Raw genomic sequence first — 19,746 nt, forward strand, 5'->3', positions numbered from 1 at the left:
TTAGCAAAGTAGCGGGATACAAGGTTAATGCACATAAGTCAGTAATGTTTCTATTTGCTAGAAATGAACAAACTGAAGAGACACTCAAGAAAAAGATACCATTTTCAATAGCAACTAAAAAAATCAAGTACCTAGGAATAAACTTAACCAAAGACGTAAAAGACCTATACAAAGAAAACTACGTAACTCTACTAAAAGAAATAGAAGGGGACCTTAAAAGATGGAAAAATATTCCATGTTCATGGATAGGAAGACTAAATGTCATTAAGATGTCAATTCTACCCAAACTCATCTACAGATTCAATGCAATCCCAATCAAAATTCCAACAACCTACTTTGCAGACTTGGAAAAGCAAGTTATCAAATTTATTTGGAAAGGGAAGATGCCTCAAATTGCTAAAGACACTCTAAAAAAGAAAAACGAAGTGGGAGGACTTACACTCCCTGACTTTGAAGCTTATTATAAAGCCACAGTTGCCAAAACAGCATGGTACTGGCACAAAGATAGACATATAGATCAATGGAATCGAATTGAGAATTCGGAGATAGACCCTCAGATCTATGGCCGACTGATCTTTGATAAGGCCCCCAAAGTCACTGAACTGAGTCATAATGGTCTTTTCAACAAATGGGGCTGGGAGAGTTGGATATCCATATCCAAAAGAATGAAAGAGGACCCCTACCTCACCCCCTACACAAAAATTAACTCAAAATGGACCAAAGATCTCAATATAAAAGAAAGTACCATAAAACTCCTAGAAGATAATGTAGGAAAACATCTTCAAGACCTTGTATTAGGCGGCCACTTCCTAGGACTTTACACCCAAAGCACAAGCAACAAAAGAGAAAATAGATAAATGGGAACTCCTCAAGCTCAGAAGTTTCTGCACCTCAAAGGAATTTCTCAAAAAGGTAAAGAGGCAGCCAACTCAATGGGAAAAAATTTTTGGAAACCATGTATCTGACAAAAGACTGATATCTTGCATATATAAAGAAATCCTACAACTCAATGACAATAGTACAGTCGGCCCAATTATAAAATGGGCAAAAGATATGAAAAGATGGTTCTCTGAAGAGGAGATACAAATGGCCAAGAAACACATGAAAAAATGTTCAGCTTCACTAGCTATTAGAGAGATGCAAATTAAGACCACAATGAGATACCATCTAACACCGGTTAGAATGGCTGCCATTAAACAAACAGGAAACTACAAATGCTGGAGGGGATGTGGAGAAATTGGAACTCTTATTCATTGTTGGTGGGACTGTATAATGGTTCAGCCACTCTGGAAGTCTGGCAGTTCCTTAGAAAACTAGATATAGAGTTACCATTCGATCCAGCGATTGCACTTCTCGGTATATACCCGGAAGATCGGAAAGCAGTGACACGAACAGATATCTGCACGCCAATGTTCATAGCAGCATTATTCACAATTGCCAAGAGATGGAAACAACCCAAATGTCCTTCAACAGATGAGTGGATAAATAAAATGTGGTATATACACACGATGGAACACTACGCGGCAGTAAGAAGGAACGATCTCGTGAAACATATGACAACATGGATGAACCTTGAAGACATAATGCTGAGCGAAATAAGCCAGGCACAAAAAGAGAAATATTATATGCTACCACTAATGTGAACTTTGAAAAATGTAAAACAAATGGCTTATAATGTAGAATGTAGGGGAACTAGCAATAGAGAGCAATTAAGGAAGGGGGAACAATAATCCAAGAAGAACAGATAAGCTATTTAACGTTCTGGGGATGCCCAGGAATGACTATGGTCTGTTAATTTCTGATGGATATAGTAGGAGCAAGTTCACAGAAATGTTGCTATATTAGGTAACTTTTCTTGGGGTAAAGTAGGAACATGTTGGAAGTTAAGCAGTTATCTTAGGTTAGTTGTCTTTTTCTTACTCCCTTGTTATGGTCTCTTTAAAATGTTCTTTTATTGTATGTTTGTTTTCTTTTTAACTTTTTTTTCATACAGTTGATTTAAAAAAGAAGGGAAAGTTAAAAAAAAAAAAAAACAATGAAAAAAAAAAGATGTAGTGCCCCCTTGAGGAGCCTGTGGAGAATGCAGGGTTATTCGCCTACCCCACCTCCATGGTTGCTAACATGACCACAGACATAGGGGACTGGTGGTTTGATGGGTTGAGCCCTCTACCACAGGTTTTACCCTTGGGAAGACGGTTGCTGCAAAGGAGAGGCTAGGCCTCCCTATATTTGTGCCTAAGAGCCTCCTCCCGAATGCCTCTTTGTTGCTCAGATGTGGCCCTGTCTCTCTAGCTAAGCCAACTTGAAAGGTGAAATCACTGCCCTCCCCCCTACGTGGGATCAGACACCCAGGGGAGTGAATCTCCCTGGCAACGTGGAATATGACTCCCGGGGAGGAATGTAGACCTGGCATCGTGGGACGGAGAACATCTTCTTGACCAAAAGGGGGATGTGAAAGGAAATGAAATAAGCTTCAGTGGCAGAGAGAATCCAAAAGGAGCCGAGAGGTCACTCTGGTGGGCACTCTTATGCATACCTTAGACAACCCTTTTTAGGTTCTAAAGAATTGGGGTAGCTGGTGGTGGATACCTGAAACTATCAAACTACAACCCAGAACCCATGAATCTCGAAGACAGTTGTATAAAAATGTAGCTTATGAGGGGTGACAAGGGGATTGGGAAAGCCATAAGGACCACACTCCACTTTGTCTAGTTTATGGATGGATGAGTAGAAAAATAGGGGAAGGAAACAAACAGACAAAGGTACAAGGTACCCAGTGTTCTTTTTTACTTCAATTGCTCTTTTTCACTCTAATTATTATTCTTGTTATTCTTGTGTGTGTGCTAATGAAGGTGTCAGGGATTGATTTGGGTGATGAATGTACAACTATGTAATGGTACTGTAAACAATCGAAAGTACGATTTGTTTTGTATGACTGCGTGGTATATGAATATATCTCAATAAAATGAAGATTTAAAAATAAAAAATAAAAAAAAATAAAAAGACATAATGCTGAGCAAAATAAGCCAGGCACAAAAAGAGAGATATTGTATGTTACCACTAATGTGAATTCTGTGAAAAATGTACAATGTTTTATACTGTAGAATGTAGGGGACCTAGAGATACCAATTAGTGGAGGGGGAATGATAATCTAATAAGAACAGATAAACTATGGAGGGTAATCTCAATGTTATGGGAATGCTCAGGAATGATTATGGTTTGTAAACTTTCTTGGATATAGTAAGATCATGTTGGAAGCAATAGAGTTATTTTAGGTTTTTTTTTTCTCTTATTCCTTTGTTTTCTTAGGGGTTGTTAATTTTCTTGGGGTATGATAGGAACATGTTGGAAGCAATATAGTTATTTTAGATTATTTGTTTTTCTTACTCCTCTGTTTGGACATGGTTTATTAATTTTCTTGGGGTATGGTAGGAACATATTGGAAGCAACGTAGTTATTTTAGGTTATTTGTTTTCCTTGATCCATTGCTTTGTTTGAAATGTTGTGGGGTTTTTTGGTTGTTGTTTGCCTGTTTGTTTTTAATTTTTTGATAAACAAAGTTAAAAAATTGAAAAAAAATCAGTAGAAAAATGGGAGTAAAAACTAAATGACAAATAGGGTGGGATGGGGGGGATGGTTTGGGTATTCTCTTTTCACTTTTATTTTTTATTCTTATTCTGATTGTTTCTGATGTAAGGAAAATGTTCAGAAATAGATTGTGGTGATGAACGCATAACTATATGATCATACTGTGAACAGTTGATTGTATACCATGGATGACTGTATGGTTTGTGAATATATTTCAATAAAACTGAATTAAAAAAAAAAAAAAAGATAGTTGTGCCAGTTTGAATATATTATGTCCCCCAGAATGCCATTATCTTTGATGCAATCTTGTGTGGGCAGATGTATTAGTGTTGATTAAATTGTAACTCTTTGATGAGTGTTTCCATGGAGATGTGACCCACTCAACTGTAGGTGATAACTCTGATTAGATAATTTCCATGGAGGCATGGCCCTGCCCGTTCAGTATGGGCCTTGATTAGTTTACTAGAGCTCTATATAAGCTCAGACAGAAGGAGCGAGCTTGCTACAGCCAAGAGGGACATTTTGAAGAATGCACAGGAGCTGAGAAAGGAGTTGCAGATGATAGACAGTTTGAAGACAGCTGCTGAAAGCTGACTTTTGCTCTGGAGAAGCTAAGAGAGGAAAAAACACCCCAAAAGCAACATTTTGGATAATGCCATTTTGAAACGCAACTGGGACCAAGCAGACATCAGCCACATGCCTTCCCAGCTAAGAGTTTTCCAGATGCCATTGTCCATCCTCCAGTGAAGGTACCCAATTGTCAGTGCATTACCTTGGACTCTTTATGGCATTAAGACTGTAACTGTGTAACCAAATAAACCCTCTTTTATAAAAGCCAATCCATTTCTGGTGTTTTGCATCCCAGGAGCATTAGCAAACTGGAACAATAGTATATATCTACGATAAAGTATGGGACTGGCAAAGGAGCTGACAATTTAGTGAAACAGAACAGAAATTCCAAAAATAAACCAAAACATATATTGAATTTAATATGTGATAGATGTGGCATCTTAAAGCTGTAGGGAAAAATATGAGTTGGGTCAATTTAATGACCTAGAACAATAAAATAAAATTGGATCCTCATCTCAAAATTTGTTTCAATCAAAGAGAAACAATGCAAGAATTATTTTATAACCTCAAAAAGGAGAACTTTCAAAGTAAATAAAGAATCTAGAAGCAATAAAATTTAACTATATAAATTATTTTTAAATTTCTTCATGGCAAAAACCATTGTAATCAGTGTCAAAAGACAATTTAAAACATGGATAAAGTGTTTGCCACTTATCTCCAGACAAAGGACTAATTTTCTTTTCATATAAAGAGGGAAAGATATGAATAGGCAGTTTCCAGGAAAAAAAAAAGACAATTGTTTTTCTGAAGAAAACATGTTTAACCTCGTTTTTAAATTTGATAATACAGTTTGGGGGACAGGCATTATCCTGCATTACTGATGGTGGTTAGTTTTAATAGATCAAATTCAGTGAATGGGAAATTCGGCAATATGAATCAAAATTACAAATGCAAATGTCCTTTGACTAAAAAATTCCACTTCTAAGAATTTATCTTACTGGTAGTGTTGCCCACATGTGAAATGATAAATGGACAAATTTTATTTTACCATTGTAGATAAAAGCAAAGATTGAAAACATGTTAAATGTTCACAAGTAGGGGTCTTTATTTTACTATAACAATGCCATTAAAAGAACAAGTTCCCATATAAATGGATATAGATGTATCCAAGATATATCATTGTTCCAGTTTGCTAAAGCTGCCATTATGCAAAATAACCAGAAATGGATTGGCTTTTATAAAGGGGATTTACAGTTCAAAGGCCATAAAAGTGTCGAAACTAACAAGAGGATACCTTTACTGAAGAAAGGCTGATGGCATCCGGAACACCTCTATCAGCTAGGAAGGCATGTAGCTGGCATTTGCTGGTCCTTTGCTCCCAGGTTCTGGTTTCAAAATGGCTTTCTCCTTAGCTTCTGTCTCTCTTAGCTTGTCTCTCTCAGCTCCTATACATTCTTATTCTCCCAGGGCATTTCTCTCTAAGTGTCTGGGGTCCTCTCTTAGCTTCTCCAGGGCAAACTCTGGGCTTTATTTCTTAACTTAGCATCTCCAAACATCTTTCTGACTGCATCTCCAAGTGTCTCCAAGCATCTGGGTCTATGTACACTCTCAGCCCCCTTAAGAACTCCAGTAATCTAATTAGGACCAAACCCTGAATGGGAAGGGTCACATCTCCATGGAAAGAATCTAATCAAAGTTCCCACCCACAATTGAGTGGATCACATCCCCACGGAAACAATCTAATCAAAAGGTCCAACCCACAGTATGTCTGCCCCCACAAGATTGGATTAAAAGAACATGGCCTTTCCTGGGGTACATATCAGTTTCAAACTGGCACAATCATGAAGACTTTAAAGTATGCTACTATTAGACCAGTACTTTATAGGACATATGAGGTGTTTTTTCCTGTTTATTAATGCTCACTACCTTTTTCTTATTGTTCAAATAGAAAAATCAGAAAATGAAGGAAAATGTAAAGCAAAATGACATAACTAATGATCTATTTTTGGTAACTTTCCTACACACACATATCTTACATGGTTTGCATACTGAATATACTATTTTGTGTTCTATTTTTTGTATTTCATAATATATCAGCAACAATTTTTTTCATAAAATTAAAATATATCTAAGGCCTAATTTGGAAGTGTTTTTGGTAATTTGCCATCCCACTGCCTTCTTGCCTCCATGGTTTTCAATGAGAAACCAGCACTTAATCTTATTAAGTCTCCACTGTACATGCAAATTGCTTCTCCCCTTCTTTCAGTATTCTGGCTTTATCTTTGCTATTTGATTATGATAGGTCTTGGTGTGGATCTATTTGGGTTTATCCTCTTTGGAGTTTGCTGAGCTTCTTGGATGTGTACATTCATGTCTTTGTTAAATTTGTGGACTGTTCAGCCATTATTTCTTGAAATATTCTTTTTGCCCCTTTATTCTCCTTCTGGGACTGTCATAATGCATATATCGGTATGCTTGATGGTGTCCCACACATCTGTCAGGTTCTGTTCACTTTTTTATTCTTTTTCCTTTCTGCTTCTCAGACTGAATAATTTCAATTATATTTTCTTTAGTTTCAGTGATTCTTTCTTCTGCCAATCTGCTCTTGAACCCCTCTAGGGAATTTTTTATTCCTGCTACTGTGGTCTTCAATTTGTTTGATTCCTTTTTATGATTCTATCACTTTACTGATATTTTCTTTGTGTTCATCTATCATTTTTTTCTCATTTCCTTTAGTTCTTTGTCCAAGTTTTCCTTTAACTCTTTAAGCATTGTTCCAGTTTGCTAATGCAGCCATCATGCAAAATACCAGAAATGGATTGGCTTTTATAAGGGGGGTTTATTTGGTTACAAAGTTACAGTGTGAAGACCATAAAGTGTCCAAAGTAAGGCATCAACAATCAGGTACCTTCACTAATGGATGGCCATTGGCATCCAGAAAACTCATTAGCTGAGAAGGCACATGGTTGGTGTCTGCTGGCCCCCAGGTTGTGTTTCAAAATGGCGTTCTCCAAAATGTCAGTGTCAGCTTCCAACAGCTGTCTTCAAAATGTGACTCTCAGCTGCAGCTGCTCTCCAAAATGTCACTCTCAGTTGCTCTGAGTTCCCTCTGTCTGTCAGCTCATTTATATGGCTTCAGTGATTTAATTCAGACCCACCCTGAATGAGTGAGGTAACACCTCCATGAAAATTATTCAATCAAAGTCATCACCCACATTTGTGTGGGTGATATCTGCATGGAAACATCCAATCAAAAGGTTCCAACCCAATCAACACTAATACATTGGCTCCCACAAGATTGCATTAAAGATAATGGCATTTGGGGGGACATAATACATCTAAACCAGGAGAAGCATATTTAGAACAATTTTTGTTTTTTAACTGTCTGGTATTTCCAAGGTCTGTTCTTTCTTGTTGATGGTTTCTAATCCTACTCCTTTTAATGGGCCACTGTTTCTTTATGTTTTTCTATATGTTGTATAATCTTTTGTTTTATCCTGGACATTTTGACATTTTAATTATCTTTGGAAGTTAGATACTAAGGTATCTGTTCCTTAACCTTGTTATGTATCCAGTCATTATTAAGACAGAGATTTCCTTCAATGCCAGGAACTAACTAACTTAAAAAAAAAAAAAGGAAAAAAAAGAAACCAAAAGAAACAAAACCTTTCCCATTCTTTGCAGATTGGTCTGTGTGAGTGCTCTCCTTCAGAACTTAGTCATCCTAATAATGAGTTTAGAGAACTGGCTGAGGTGAACGTGTAGGGTCCTCCTCAGTCTTTTCTGAGCCATGCATACATGGCTCTAGAAATGCCCCATTTATATGGTACCAAATGTTCCCTTTCCCCTAGTAAACAGTGTTTCCCCTGTGATTTGACAGTTCTTACACAGCGTACTGCAGGAGAGTTCTGTGAGCCTTCTCTGTGGGCTAGGCAAGTTTGGAACAGCATAACTGTGACAAGTGTTCAGTCCTTCAGCCTTCCGCTAGACAGACTGGCACAGATATACATGCACCCTATGTGCACAAGGGTTATTTTGCTCCCTCCAGAACCAGGACCAGGGACCTGCACTGAGAGGACAGGCAGCCACTGAGGAGACAGGAGAAATGCCAGCAAGGACACTACAAGATCCTGCTGTTTTTAAGTTGCCTGTTTCTTGATTGAGCACTTCTTCAGTTACTGTAACCCTTTAACTGTTTTCCAAAGCTCTAAGAAAGATGGTTCTGTCAGTTCTTGCTTGATGCTTAAAGCTTCTGTGGGGGGACAGAGTCATAGAGCATCTCACTCCATCGTCTTGGTCGGGTTGTTGGTATTAAATTATCTGAAAAGACTATATATATATATTTTTTAATCTTCATTTTATTGAGATATATTCACATACCACGCAGTCATACAAAACAAATCGTACTTTCGATTGTTTACAGTACCATTACATAGTGGTAGATTCATCACCCAAATCAATCCCTGACACCTTCATTAGCACACACACAAAAATAACAAGAATAATAATTAGAGTGAAAAAGAGCAATTGAAGTAAAAAAGAACACTGGGTACCTTTGTCTGTTTGTTTCCTTCCCCTGTTTTTCTACTCATCCATCCATAAACTAGACAAAGTGGAGTGTGGTCCTTATGGCTTTCCCAATCCCATTGTCACCCCTCATAAGCTACATTTTTATACAACTGTCTTTGAGATTCATGGGTTCTGGGTTGTAGTTTGATAGTTTCAGGTATCCACCACCAGCTACCCCAATTCTTTAGAACCTAAAAAGGGTTGTCTAAAGTGTGCATAAGAGTGCCCACCAGAGTGACCTCTCAGCTCCTTTTGGATTCTCTCTGCCACTGAAGCTTATTTCATTTCCTTTCACATCCCCCTTTTGGTCAAGAAGATGTTCTCCAGTCCCACGATGCCAGGTCTACATTCCTCCCCGGGAGTCATATTCCACGTTGCCAGGGAGATTCACTCCCCTGGGTGTCTGATCCCACGTAGGGGGGAGGGCAGTGATTTCACCTTTCAAGTTGGCTTAGCTAGAGAGACAGGGCCACATCTGAGCAACAAAGAGGCATTCGGGAGGAGGCTCTTAGGCACAACCATAGGGAGGCCTAGCCTCTCCTTTGCAGCAACCGTCTTCGCAAGGGTAAAACCTGTGGTAGAGGGCTCAACCCATCAAACCACCAGTCCCCTATGTCTGTGGTCATGTTAGCAACCATGGAGGTGGGGTAGGCAAATACCCCTGCATTCTCCACAGGCTCCTCAAGGGGGCACTACATCTTTTTTTTTTCATTGATTTTCTTTCTTTTTTTTTTTTTAACTTTCCCTTCTTTTTTAAATCAACTGTATGAAAAAAAAGTTAAAAAGAAAACAAACATACAACAAAAGAACATTTTAAAGAGACCATAACAAGGGAGTAAGAAAAAGACAACTAACCTAAGATAACTGCTTAACTTCCAACATGTTCCTACTTTACCCCAAGAAAGTTACCTAATATAGCAACATTTCTGTGAACTTGCTCCTACTATATCCATCAGAAATTAACAGACCATAGTCATTCCTGGGCATCCCCAGAACGTTAAATAGCTTATCTGTTCTTCTTGGATTATTGTTCCCCCTTCCTTAATTGCTCTCTATTGCTAGTTCCCCTACATTCTACATTATAAGCCATTTGTTTTACATTTTTCAAAGTTCACATTAGTGGTAGCATATAATATTTCTCTTTTTGTGCCTGGCTTATTTCGCTCAGCATTATGTCTTCAAGGTTCATCCATGTTGTCATATGTTTCACGAGATCGTTCCTTCTTACTGCCGCGTAGTGTTCCATCGTGTGTATATACCACATTTTATTTATCCACTCATCTGTTGAAGGACATTTGGGTTGTTTCCATCTCTTGGCAATTGTGAATAATGCTGCTATGAACATTGGCGTGCAGATATCTGTTCGTGTCACTGCTTTCCGATCTTCCGGGTATATACCGAGAAGTGCAATCGCTGGATCGAATGGTAACTCTATATCTAGTTTTCTAAGGATCTGCCAGACTTCCAGAGTGGCTGAACCATTATACAGTCCCACCAACAGTGAAAAAGAGTTCCAATTTCTCCACATCCCCTCCAGCATTTGTAGTTTCCTGTTTGTTTAATGGCAGCCATTCTAACCGGTGTTAGATGGTATCTCATTGTGGTCTTAATTTGCATCTCTCTAATAGCTAGTGAAGCTGAACATTTTTTCATGTGTTTCTTGGCCATTTGTATCTCCTCTTCAGAGAACCATCTTTTCATATCTTTTGCCCATTTTATAATTGGGCCGACTGTACTATTGTCATTGAGTTGTAGGATTTCTTTATATATGCAAGATATCAGTCTTTTGTCAGATACATGGTTTCCAAAAATTTTTTCCCATTGAGTTGGCTGCCTCTTTACCTTTTTGAGAAATTCCTTTGAGGTGCAGAAACTTCTAAGCTTGAGGAGTTCCCATTTATCTATTTTCTCTTTTGTTGCTTGTGCTTTGGGTGTAAAGTCTAGGAAGTGGCCGCCTAATACAAGGTCTTGAAGATGTTTTCCTACATTATCTTCTAGGAGTTTTATGGTACTTTCTTTTATATTGAGATCTTTGGTCCATTTTGAGTTAATTTTTGTGTAGGGGGTGAGGTAGGGGTCCTCTTTCATTCTTTTGGATATGGATATCCAACTCTCCCAGCCCCATTTGTTGAAAAGACCATTATGACTCAGTTCAGTGACTTTGGGGGCCTTATCAAAGATCAGTCGGCCATAGATCTGAGGGTCTATCTCCGAATTCTCAATTCGATTCCATTGATCTATATGTCTATCTTTGTGCCAGTACCATGCTGTTTTGGCAACTGTGGCTTTATAATAAGCTTCAAAGTCAGGGAGTGTAAGTCCTCCCACTTCGTTTTTCTTTTTTAGAGTGTCTTTAGCAATTTGAGGCATCTTCCCTTTCCAAATAAATTTGATAACTTGCTTTTCCAAGTCTGCAAAGTAGGTTGTTGGAATTTTGATTGGGATTGCATTGAATCTGTAGATGAGTTTGGGTAGAATTGACATCTTAATGACATTTAGTCTTCCTATCCATAAACATGGAATATTTTTCCATCTTTTAAGGTCCCCTTCTATTTCTTTTAGTAGAGTTACGTAGTTTTCTTTGTATAGGTCTTTTACGTCTTTGGTTAAGTTTATTCCTAGGTACTTGATTTTTTTAGTTGCTATTGAAAATGGTATCTTTTTCTTGAGTGTCTCTTCAGTTTGTTCATTTCTAGCAAATAGAAACATTACTGACTTATGTGCATTAACCTTGTATCCCGCTACTTTGCTAAATTTGTTTATTAGCTCTAGTAGGTGTATCGTCGATTTCTCAGGGTTTTCTAGATATAAGATCATATCATCTGCAAACAATGAGAGTTTTACTTCTTCTTTTCCAATTTGGATGCCTTTTATTTCTTTGTCTTGCCAGATTGCCCTGGCTAGCACTTCCAGCACAATGTTGAATAACAGTGGTGACAGCGGGCATCCTTGTCTTGTTCCTGATCTTAGAGGGAAGGCTTTCAGTCTCTCACCATTGAGTACTATGCTGGCTGTGGGTTTTCCATATATGCTCTTTATCATGTTGAGGAAGTTTCCTACAATTCCTACCTTTTGAAGTGTTTTTATCAAAAACGGATGTTGGATTTTGTCAAATGCTTTTTCAGCATCTATTGAGATGATCAATTGATTTTTCCCTTTTGACTTGTTAATGTGTTGTAATACATTGATTGATTTTCTTATGTTGAACCATCCTTGCATGCCTGGAATAAACCCCACTTGGTCATGGTGTATGATTTTTTCAATGTGTCTTTGGATTCGATTTGCAAGTATTTTGTTGAGGATTTTTGCATCTATATTCATTAGGGAGATTGGCCGGTAGTTTTCCGTTTTTGTAGCATCTTTGCCTGGTTTTGGTATTAGATTGATGTCAGCTTCATAAAATGAGTTAGGTAGTGTTCCATTTTCTTCAATGTTTTGAAAGAGTTTGAGTAAGATTGGTGTCAGTTCTTTCTGGAAAGTTTGGTGGAATTCCCCTGTGAAGCCATCTGGCCCTGGGCATTTATTTGTGGGAAGATTTTTGATGACCGATTGGATCTCTTTGCTTGTGATGGGTTGGTTGAGGTCTTCTGTTTCTTCTCTGGTCAGTCTAGGTTGTTCATATGTTTCCAGGAAATTGTCCATTTCCTCTACATTATCCAGTTTGTTGCCATACAGTTGTTCATAGTATCCTCTTATAATTTTTTTAATTTCTTCAGGATCTGCAGTTATGTCACCTTTTTCATTCATTATTTTGTTTATATGGGTCTTCTCTCTTTTTGATTTTGTCAGTGTAGCTAGGGGCTTGTCAATCTTGATCTTCTCAAAGAACCAACTTTTGGTGATATTTATCCTCTCTATTTTTTTTTCTTCTCTATGTCATTTATTTCTGCTTTAATCCTTGTTATTTCTTTTCTTGTACTTGGTTTAGGATTGGTTTGCTGTTCATTTTCTAGCTTCTTCAGTTGATCCATTAGTTCTTTGATTTTGGCTCTTTCTTCCTTTTTAATATATGCGTTTAGTGCTATAAATTTCCCCCTTAGCACTGCTTTTGCTGCATCCCATAGGTTTTGGTATGTTGTGTTCTCATTTTCATTCGTCTCTATATATTTAGCAATTTCTCTTGCTATTTCTTCTTTAACCCACTGATTGTTTAGGAGTGTGTTGTTTAACCTCCAGGTATTTGTGAATTTTCTAAGTCTCTGATGGTTATTGACTTCTAATTGTATTCCATTGTGGTCAGAGAATGTGCTTTGAATAATTTCAATCTTTTTAAATTTATTGAGGCTTGTTTTATGTCCCAGCATATGATCTATTCTGGAGAAAGTTCAGTGAGCACTAGAAAAGTATGTGTATCCTGGTGATTTGGGATGTAATGTCCTGTATATGTCTGTTAAATCTAATTCATTTATCAGATTGTTTAGGTTTTCAGTTTCCTTATTGGTCTTCTGTCTGGTTGATCTATCTATAGGAGAGAGTGATGTGTTGAAGTCTCCCACAATTATTGTGGAAACATCAATTGCTTCCTTTAGTTTTGCCAGTGTTTCTCTCATGTATTTTGTGGCACCTTGGTTGGGTGCATAGACATTTACGATTGTTATTTCTTCTTGCTGAATTGCCCCTTTTATTAGTACGTAGTGGCCTTCTTTGTCTCTCAAAACATCCCTGCATTTGAAGTCTATTTTATCTGAGATTAATATTGCTACACCTGCTTTCTTTTGGCTGTAGCTTGCATGAAATATTTTTTTCCATCCTTTCACTTTCAGTTTCTTTGTGTCCCTGTGTCTAAGATGAGTCTCTTGTATGCAACATATTGATGGTTCATTTTTTTTTGATCCATTCTGCTGTATCTATATCTTTTAATTGGGGAGTTTAATCCATTTGCATTCAACGTTATAACCGTGAAGGCATTTCTTGAATCAGCCATCTTATCCTTTGGTTTATGTTTGTCATATTTTTCCCCTCTGTCTATTAATATCCTTTATTGTACCCATACCGAATCTCTTTAGTACTGAACCTTTCTCCAAGTCTCTCTGTCCTTTCTTTGTTTCTCTGTCTGTAGGGCTCCCTTGAGTATCTCCAGTAGGGCAGGTCTCTTGTTAGCAAATTCTCTCAGCATTTGTTTGTCTGTGAAAAATTTAAGCTCTCCCTCAAATTTGAAGGAGAGCTTTGCTGGATAAAGTATTCTTGGCTGGAAATTTTTCTCACTCAGAATTTTAAATATATTGTCCCACTGCCTTTTTGCCTCCATGGTGGCTGCTGAGTAGTCACTACTTAGTCTTATGCTGTTTCCTTTGTATGTGGTGAATTGCTTTTCTCTTGCTGCTTTCAGAACTTGCTCCTTCTCTTCTGTGTTTGACAGTGTGATCAGTATATGTCTCGGAGTGGGTTTATTTGGATTTATTCTCTTTGGGGTTCGCTGAGCATTTATGATTTGTGTATTTATGTTGTTTAGAAGATTTGGGAAGTTTTCCCCAACAATTTCTTTGAATACTCTTCCTAGGCCTTTACCCTTTTCTTCCCCTTCTGGGACACCAATGAGTCTTATATTTGGACGTTTCATATTATCTATCATATCCCTGAGGTCCATTTCGATTTTTTCAATTTTTTTTCCCATTCTTTCTTTTATGCTTTCATTTTCCATTCTGTCATCTTCGAGGTCACTGATTCGTTGTTCAGCTTCTCTAGTCTTGTACTATGAGTGTCCAGAATCTTTTTAATTTGGTCAACAGTTTCTTTAATTTCCATAAGATCATCCATTTTTTTATTTAGTCTTGCAATGTCTTCTTTATGCTCTTCTAGGGTCTTCTTGATTTCCTTTATCTCCCGTACTATGGTCTCATTGTTCATCTTTAGTTCTTTGAGTAGCTGCTCTAGGTGCTGTGTCTCTTCTGGTATTTTGATTTGGGTGCTTGGGCTTGGGTTTTCCATATCGTCTGGTTTTTTCATATGCTTTATAATTTTCTGTTGTTTTTGGCCTCGTGGCATTTGCTGAACTTGATAGGGTTCTTTTAGGATTTGTAGACCAATTGAAGTCCTTATCTCTAATTTGTCAGATCTACAGCTTCGTGGAGTATACTTTCTCTAACTAACCAGCAGGTGGCGTCCACGAGCCACCTGTTCTCCACAAGCCAGTTCTCCCCTGCTTAGCCTTTTTGGTGAGTGGGGGAGTGAGTCTTGTGGGGTCCAATCGGTGTACCAAGCTTGCGTGTGTAGTTGGTGTTGCCTGCCCTGTATATGGGGCGTGTTTCTGGGCTGTCAGGGAGGGGGGGGGGGCTCTAACAATCAAATCTCCCTGGTGATCCTAGAGTTTTAAAGCTGCTGCAATAGTCTAATCCTTCAGTTCAGTCCTGCCACAGTTTGTCTCTGCCACTGACCCACAAGTCCTTGGTATTGGCGTATGGCTCCTGAGACTTGCAAGTGGGCCCCTCTTCCAGGCTGTGCACCCCGGGTCCTCTGTTGAGGGATGACTGTGCTATGTCACAGGTGAGTGCCGTCCCCCCAGGGCAGTTCTGGGCTGCTGCACCTGTGTAGGGAGGCTCCCAGTCTGCTGCAATGATGGCTGAATGGGGCTTTGGTAATTCACACTGCTCTACCTTCCCAACTCTGGGACAATCAGCTGAGGTTGCAGGGAAGGCTAATGTCCACTCCCAGTTTTGTGGTGTGTGCCTGTTATTTGAAGCACTTCCGTCACACTGGGTTGTCTGGGGCAGTTCTGGGCTATGGGGCTGGCGATGGGCAGGAGTGTTTCCTGTCCACCAGGATGATGGCTGTGAGCGGACACCCCCCTTTTCTTGGGAAGTTGTGGTGTTCAGTGAATTTTCTCAGCCACTGGATTATTGCGTTTTGTCTCAGAGCTCTCCTAGTTCTGCTCTTGACTTGATCTGTCCAAATAGCAAGTCTTTGAAGCTTTCTGTATTGGGCTTCTTAGAGTAATTGTTTTAGAAAAAGAAAAGGATTAAAAAAACAAACAAAACAAAAAAAAAAAAACAAAAAAAACGGGCCCTCCTCAGAGATCTAATGGGTTATTGAAATGCTAAGAGACAAAGCAACCAGGGCCATTAAGGAAAGGTCCACAGGGCAGAGAGATCAGCTTTTCTTCGGGATTTGCATATGTGCCTCAGGGCCCTTCCCCTTTCTATGTTCACCAGAACTCCAAAAATCCTCCGCTTTTATTTTGGAGTTTTTCATGTTGTTTTTTTTCTATGCCTGTCTCCTCTCTGCTGGGCTGGCTGCTCTCAGATTCTCTGGTGTCTGGTCTCAGTCTATCTATGGTTGGAGTTTGAATCAGTAGAATGAGTTTCCGATGAGGGCTGCCACTGCAGTTCTCCCTTCTCCTTCCCGGAGCTGACAGCCCCTCCTCCCCCAGGACTGAGCCTGGCAGGGAGGGGCGCGGGTCCCCTGGGCGCAAAAACTTACAGATTTCGCTGATCTCAGCAGTTCCTCGTTTTCATGAGTGTTATATGAAGTATGCCCAAAGTCAGATTGCTCTGTGGTGTCCAGTCCACGCAGTTCCTGGCTTTCTACCTACTTTCCTGGAGGAGTAACTAAAACATACAGCTCACCAGTCTGCCATCTTGCCCCCGGGTCATATCACAACTATCTTTTAATATGCAGTAGGGATAGTATCCTCTCATTCTATTTCAGATTTTTTTTCTTGTTATTCTTGCTTGTTTAGTTTATTTAAAAAATCAACTTGTCAAATTATGCTAGATTTATAGATTAATTTATGAAGAATTGACATATATATGATAACTCTTGCTATCCAAGAACATAGTATGCCCTTTCTTCTGCTCAAGTATTCTTTTTTGTCACTCAGGAGTATTTTAAAGTTTACTTTTTATAGATCTTACAAATTTCTTATTTTTATTGTTAGATATTTTATCTTATTTTGGTGCACATTATAATTGGGTGTACTTTCCATTAAATCTAGCTGCTTTTTGTTTGTATATATTAAAATTATTTAAATTATGAACCCAAGCTCTTTCCTGAATTCTCTTATTGTCTATAATAGTTTTCAATTGGTTATCTTGGAGTTTCCATGAATACAATCATATCTGCAAGTCATGGTATTTCACCTCCTCCTTTCCAATTTTTAAACCTCTGATTTCTTTTCTCTTGTCTGTTTGCATTGGCTAGTACTTTCAGAATAGCATTCTAATAGGGGTGATGTAGAGATATCCTTATCTTGTTGTTGGCTTTAATGAGAATGTTTCTAGTGTTGTGCTGCCCATTACTGTAGCTGCTAGCCACAGGTGCTTTAAAAATTTAAGTTTAATTAATTAAAATTGGATAAAATAAAAATTCAGTCCCTCAGTTACTTACCTCATGCAAGAGCTCAATAGCCATTTGTGACTAGTGGCTACAGTATTGGACACTTCCATTATCACAGAAAATACTTTTAGACAGCACTCTTCAAGTGTTTTCCCATTAAGCATGATGCTGACTTTATTGGGACAGGAGCTTTCCCTGGAGTAGTGCCCAAAGTTGTCAGTGGGGTTGCCCATATCAGGAGCATGGTGGCCCACTGGCATTGCGAGGACTACATCATGCCTAAAGCATCAAAGGGAAAAAGTACAGGATGGGAAAAAAAAAAGTCCTCCATCTGTATAGTAGAAAAGCAGCTCAAATTATGAGAGAGGCCCACAAACAAGAAAAAAAGGAAAATTAAAGAATGAAAAGGCCTTGCATCTCAACATTATTGGTGAAAAACTACAGTGATTTCACAATCATTTTGATCCCAGAGAAGTAGAATAGTCAAAGAAAGATGCTTGTGAATTAATTGCACGATTTTAAATCTACTCAACAGTGAATTGGAGCAGATTGAGTTACATAACAGCATAAAGACAGACAGGGAAGGAAGCACCATTCCTGGGAGATAGTCATTAAGCAGACATTGGTGTGCCAGCAGCAGCAGTATGAAGGATATGGTTTTGAGATTCCAGATATTGTAAGTGTAAGTAATCTGAAAACTTTTAGGGACTGGGATATTGATCTGAAGAAATTGCCAAACATTAAAATGAGAAAAATCTGTGCTAATGATGGAGTCCTCAAGAAGTGCAAGAGGTAAAACATTACAACTGTAGATAAAGATTTAGGGGAATTGCAGCTAAAAGGTGAAACAGATGACTCAGATGAGGAAATGACTGCAGTGGCCTAATTGTCTTTATTTGAATTTGAAATAAATAATTTAAGAGCTTCAAGTTATACTCATTGAATATATGTATAAAATATATATAGTCCAGATGCCGGAATTTGCTATTAGATCATATTCTTACATAAATAGAGTCCCATTTGTAGTTTCAAAAATGTTAACGGTTTTTATTTAAAAACCAAAGTTGACATTATAATTTACATTACATTGCTAAAGTCGATATGAAGTGCTATGCAAAACCCATTTAACCTGAATTTCTGGGGTGTGGCAGTATGGCATGAATGAAGACAGAAAATCTTTTAATTTTTTACCTCATGTTTACTGACAATTACCTAATCTCACATTTTGGGGGCATGGACAGCATTCTGTTTCTAACAGGGTCCTGTGGATACTTCTTGAGCTGTGATGATAGCAATGTTGCTTTCAGTAATAGTGTCACACTAATCTTAAATATTAAACCTATTTTCCTTTGTTATCAAATAGGGAAAAATATGATGTGGCATTCATATAGGCTGATGGATTTTACATTAATCATATTTGTTATCTTCTGAGTCAGTTAAATGGTTAAAAGAAAAAAATCACTTAATGATCTCCCATCTTTAATCTCTTATCTTTTGACAAAGGAGATAAATGATTTCAGGACAGATCCTTCTGGTTGTATCTTATTTTCTGCTTCCTTATTGTGAAAAACAGGTATTGTTTGTGGAAACATAGTGAAATTGGAATAGATGACCTATGTTTTAATGCTGCATTTTTTGCTTTTTCGTCCAAGAGATAGGTTAAATTGACATTTAATTCATTATTTCAAGTGTCAGAAAAAACATGGGTGTGGTAGAATGTTCTTCAAGGAATTCATTATATGCAACGTATCTTTTAGTCTATTTTCTAAAGAAACAATAGAATCGTTCTTGAGTATTTTCAAGGAAACAAAAAACATTAATGTTGTATGAGGTTAACTAGATGTCAACTAAGTCTTATTAATCATCTAAAGTGTTTTAACCTTTTTACTTTTGAAAATTAAAAATAAAAATTTATTTACACATAAAAAAGATTAATATGAATATTTTTCCACTGTAAGGAAGCATTCCTCTATGCCTTTTTTATCAAGAATTTTTCTACTATGAAAAATTGATTTTGAATTCTATTTAATCCTTTTTAGCATCTAAGGAGATGATTTTTTTTCTCCTTAGCTTTATCAATATGATCAATTTTATCTATATATTTTCTAACAATACTGAATTATCTTTGCATTTCTGGAATAAACCCTACCTGGCCAGCCATAATTTATTATTCTTTTAATATGCTGTTTGATTTTATTTAGTAATTTTTTATCTTTATTCATAGATGAGACTTGTGTGTATTTTCTTTTTTCTGTACATTTTTGGGGGTTTGGTATCACAGTTATGCACATTTAATAAAATAAAATTTGATGGTTTCCTTCCTTTTTATATTCTCATAGTTTAAATAGCATTTGAAATATTTGTTCCTTAAAGGTTTTGTACAATTAAATTCCCCTTTGAAATTGTCTGGGCCGGGTGCTTTTGAGACAGCAATTATGGTAATTTATTTTATGATAATTTATTGTCCCAGAAATATATCATTTCATCTCAGTTTTCATATTTGTTGGCATAGAGCTATACAAAGCATTCACTTGCTTTTAATTTCCTCTGTTTTAATCGTCATTCTCTTCTCATTTCTTATTATTCCTTTTTTCTTGATTAAGTTAATGGTTTACTTATTCTGTCAGCTTTTCACAGAACCAGCTTTATATATGTATGTACGTATTAGCTCTTTCATTCTTCACTTTTTAATTTCTGCTTTTATTTTTTCTTCTGTTTTTGTTTGGTTTATATCTGATATTCTTTTAT

At 37.5% G+C, this 19,746-nt stretch overlaps 1 pseudogene; it reads left to right on the plus strand.

The window, feature by feature from the left end:
- Positions 1-17,273: 17,273 nt before the first annotated feature.
- On the plus strand, positions 17,274-17,884 carry LOC119510978 (annotated as a pseudogene).
- The last annotated feature ends 1,862 nt before the right edge of the window (positions 17,885-19,746 follow it).

The sequence above is a fragment of the Choloepus didactylus genome, chromosome 15 (genome assembly GCF_015220235.1).
Source record: "Choloepus didactylus isolate mChoDid1 chromosome 15, mChoDid1.pri, whole genome shotgun sequence".
Lineage (NCBI taxonomy): Eukaryota > Metazoa > Chordata > Mammalia > Pilosa > Megalonychidae > Choloepus > Choloepus didactylus.